This window comes from Anopheles coluzzii (assembly GCF_943734685.1).
Source record: "Anopheles coluzzii chromosome X unlocalized genomic scaffold, AcolN3 X_unloc_29, whole genome shotgun sequence".
NCBI lineage: Eukaryota > Metazoa > Arthropoda > Insecta > Diptera > Culicidae > Anopheles > Anopheles coluzzii.
The window spans coordinates 37,501-42,500 of record NW_026054457.1 but is presented as its reverse complement, the minus strand read 5'-3'; positions in this window follow the sequence as shown (position 1 = coordinate 42,500).

The window sequence follows — 5,000 nt, the reverse complement described above, 5'->3', positions numbered from 1 at the left end:
TGGGGCATAAGCTAGGCGTTGCCCAGTAACTTTTTTCGCCACATGGAGGAAGTAGTCGAGCTCCAATTTCTGGGACGTAGCGTATTTTTCAATCATAATAAACCAAATCAAACATAAAAATCATGAAACTTACACCACGTCCCTAGGTTGTGCACAAAACGTAACGATAAAGTGCCGGCGAGGTTAGAGGTGCACCAAAATTGTGTACCGATTAGGAAAAGTACTCTATGTTGCTATGACTTGGGTAAAAAGTGTTGATTAACTGCTGGTTACGATAGACAGTTGCTTATCGTACACATCGCAAACGAACACCCCTTAGTGAGCAGTAGCAGAAGTCGATGGAACAAAGCGAATGCATTACAAACTGATCAAGTAAAATAAGGAACGCTACGTACTAGGACTTCTTTCCAAGAATGGTGTCCGCGACGGGAGGGCAAGCGTCCTTCCCAGGTTTCCCTAGTAAACCTTGTATGGTAAACATACCCAAGCGTGTCCGTAAGCACGCAACGATAGTCACGAACGAGCACATACCTAGGGAAAGTACTCTACGTACTAGGACTTCTGTCCAAGAATGGTGTCCGCGACGGTCGGGCACTGTGACGCAATTACCAAATCCTAGAATCGTACAAGCAGTGTGTACAAACATAAACATTAACGCGTTCGCTCGGGCTGCGCCGTCCGTGTTGAACACAAATGCGGGTGATTATATGAGTGGATGGACAAAAACATGCGTGGCGAAGACAATTTTCTGCACGATGTGCACATAGCTCATTTCGTCGTCCCGGGCGAATGGAAAAACACAAAAATCTCGAGTATCTTTCTAGGTTTCTGTTATAAAAGGGCAGGCCAAAAGGTGACCGGTTGAGATGAGCATTTTAAGCATGCAAGCACTTAATTGCAACTTTTCCTACAAAAACTAGGTACGTACACGTAGATTGTATCAACATGGACATCCATGATTGCGTACGCCCGGGCTGCGCCCTCCGTGTTGTACTTTCCCTGATTGGTACACAATTTTGGTGCAAGTGTACCAACATCGACATCTATGAACGCGTACGCTCGAGCTGCACCCTCCGTCTTGTACTTTCCCTGATCGGTACACAGTTTTGGTGCACGGCTATCCCGAAAGGCAACTTGTACCAACATCGACATCCATGAACGCGTACGTAGCGTACTTTCCCTGATCGGTACACAATGTTGGTGCACGGCATAGGAAATGGGCTTAAAATGGTCAAACTCAATCCATTTCCACTAAAGATAGTCAATAACAGCTGTGCCGATGAAGTAGGGCACGATGCAAGTCAATGTTATTTAATGAATTACATGTTCACCATACATTTCAGTACAAAATTGCTCGGTCAGACCTACAAAGTGCTATATCTCGAATACTAAACGTCGCAGATGGGTGTCGTAGAACAATTTTAAGTTCGTCTAACGATTCTACATCCGATTCTGGATAGTGGTTTTTCGACCACTTTTCAACATTTTGTGACACCCCGAACCTAGGGGCAGCTCCCTAGCTTTTTTCAAAAATGTGCACCGAACGGGCCAGAGAGCTCGAGTAGTCGAAAATTTTTTTTTTTGCTAAAACCCCTCAAAACGTGTCAGGAACGCACCCTAGATGATGAAAAGTGCAACCAGAATGTCAATCGACAACATGCCCGGGGGTACAAATTTGCTCTACGCGTCCCTAGGTAGGGTACTTTTTCATACAAACATCAAAGTGTACGGTGCACACAGTGCGCGGAACAAAAATTGCTCGGTCAGACCTAGGACGGGCCATATCTCGAATACTAAACGTCGCAGATGGGTGTCGTAGAACAATTTTAAGTTCGTCTAACGATTCTACATCCGATTCTGGATAGTGGTTTTTCGACCACTTTTCAACATTTTGTGACACCCCGAACCTAGGGGCAGCTCCCTAGCTTTTTTCAAAAATGTGCACCGAACGGGCCAGAGAGCTCGAGTAGTCGAAAATTTTTTTTTTGCTAAAACCCCTCAAAACGTGTCAGGAACGCACCCTAGATGATGAAAAGTGCAACCAGAACGTCAATCGACAACATGCCCGGGGGTACAAATTTGCTCTACGCGTCCCTAGGTAGGGTACTTTTTCATACAAACATCAAAGTGTACGGTGCACAAAGTGCGCGGAACAAAAATTGCTCGGTCAGACCTAGGACGGGCCATATCTCGAATACTAAACGTCGCAGATGGGTGTCGTAGAACAATTTTAAGTTCGTCTAACGATTCTACATCCGATTCTGGATAGTGGTTTTTCGACCACTTTTCAACATTTTGTGACACCCCGAACCTAGGGGCAGCTCCCTAGCTTTTTTCAAAAATGTGCACCGAACGGGCCAGAGAGCTCGAGTAGTCGAAAAATTTTTTTTTGCTAAAACCCCTAAAAACGTGTCAGGAACGCACCCTAGATGATGAAAAGTGCAACCAGAATGTCAATCGACAACATTCCCGGGGGTACAAATTTGCTCTACGCGTCCCTAGGTAGGGTACTTTTTCATACAAACATCAAAGTGTACGGTGCACACAGTGCGCGGAACAAAAATTGCTCGGTCAGACCTAGGACGGGCCATATCTCGAATACTAAACGTCGCAGATGGGTGTCGTAGAACAATTTTAAGTTCGTCTAACGATTCTACATCCGATTCTGGATAGTGGTTTTTCGACCACTTTTCAACATTTTGTGACACCCCGAACCTAGGGGCAGCTCCCTAGCTTTTTTCAAAAATGTGCACCGAACGGGCCAGAGAGCTCGAGTAGTCGAAAATTTTTTTTTTTGCTAAAACCCCTCAAAACGTGTCAGGAACGCACCCTAGATGATGAAAAGTGCAACCAGAACGTCAATCGACAACATGCCCGGGGGTACAAATTTGCTCTACGCGTCCCTAGGTAGGGTACTTTTTCATACAAACATCAAAGTGTACGGTGCACAAAGTGCGCGGAACAAAAATTGCTCGGTCAGACCTAGGACGGGCCATATCTCGAATACTAAACGTCGCAGATGGGTGTCGTAGAACAATTTTAAGTTCGTCTAACGATTCTACATCCGATTCTGGATAGTGGTTTTTCGACCACTTTTCAACATTTTGTGACACCCCGAACCTAGGGGCAGCTCCCTAGCTTTTTTCAAAAATGTGCACCGAACGGGCCAGAGAGCTCGAGTAGTCGAAAAATTTTTTTTTGCTAAAACCCCTCAAAACGTGTCAGGAACGCACCCTAGATGATGAAAAGTGAAACCAGAACGTGAAACGACAACTTTGTTGGGGGTACCCTTTTTACTCTACGGGCCACTAGCTTAGGCGCGCCAACAGCGCTTTCCTCTCGGGTTCCCATTTTTTGCCCTCCTGGGATTATGATCATTTACTCATTGCCTACTATAGGGAAGGTACCTTGCTCCGAGGTCAAAAATGAAGATTTCACCAAATCGTAGTTTTAACCTCTATTTAGTCGTAGGAGCATGGTTTGCAGTGTCCGTGGGTCATATAAGCCCCCGTTTGGGTCATACGTCCCCTCCCCGATGAAAATCGTCATATGACTATAGGCCGAACTTATGAAGCAAAAGTGGTGTCTGGTGGGTTCTGCCGATGATCTTAACCTATGATTTTGAGTTTCCACTCTTTCAAAACGTTTCCTGGAGCAGTACATCACGGGTCTACGGACCCAAAGACTTCGTTGCGATGGTTTCAAGCATAAAAGTTGTAACAGTTAAGGGTTTTTAATACGCGTTCATTAAATCATTGCTTGAAACTAAGCTTCGTTGTCTTTAAACTCTGCAAGACCAATCGAACTTCTTAGGGAAACTCGAAGCATTCACGCTAAGCTGGTGGTGCAGGGCACATAGCGTGATGAAACCGGGTTTCCCTAACCAATGTGGCATATTTTTTCCCTGAGAGTGAAGCTCAGACCCACGTAGGGGAGAGCGAAGTGGAACTTTAATGTTCAATGCAGCAAATGTTCGCCATGCGGATAAACAAGTTGGAATAGTTCAATGTAGTGTAATGCAAACACGAATCGCAAATAACGATACGGGACCCAGAAGCAATTCTGCGGATCCCTCGGGGAGTGGTGAGTTGATATAAATTAGAGGTGAAAGTCCAAGTTGTTCGAGCTCCGGCTCGGCAGCCGATACGAGGTTCCTGTTGAGCTTGTTTGTACATCGCGCAGAGGCGCCGTTCGGTTCTAGCAATGATTCCCGCCACCATGTTCCATGCGTGCAGAGATCCGTTAGAGCTCGTTCAATGTGTCCCGCCGTGATTACGAAAAAGTCCAACAGTTGACTTAGTTGGGTGTGCGTCAAGTAATCGCGCAGAGATGCCGATCGGTTCCTAGCAATGTTTCCCGTCACAAGGTGGTATTGGCACCTGTGCAGAGTGGCCGTTAGCAATGTCTCCCGTATCACGGTGGTGTACCATCACTAGTGCAGAGTGACCGCTAGCAATGTCTCCCGTCACAAGGTGGTAGCCCAGAAGTGCAGAGAAGCCGCTGTAGCAAAGTCTCCCGTATCACGTTGGAGTTCTTCCACTAGTGCAGAGAGATCGCTGAACCGTTCAATGTGTCCCGTCGTGGTGTGCTTGTACCGAGCACGTAGGATACACCTTGCTTTGTTGGTTTGGGATAGGAGTGGTCGCGCAACTGCCTCCACGCCGCAGAGTGCCAGTTCGGATTGAAGGTCAACTTTAGCCGTTCAATGCATCAGTCGGTGGGTGTTCAGATGGCATCACAACTTCCCCTAGGTGCTCAAGTTGGCTGGGTTGTAAAACATGTACACATGCGCAGAGTATCGTGCGTACTAGCAAAGTCTCCCGTCACGGTGGTTACGAATGAGTTCCATGCAGTGCAGAGCGATCGTTAGTGCGTGCAATGTACCAGTCGATGTGTCGTACCGGCATACAACCCCGCTTAGAGGCCCGTCGCTCGAAGAGGACAAGAAAGAGTGCGCAGAGTGCCGTACCGGCATAGCAATGTCTCCAGACATACGTTGG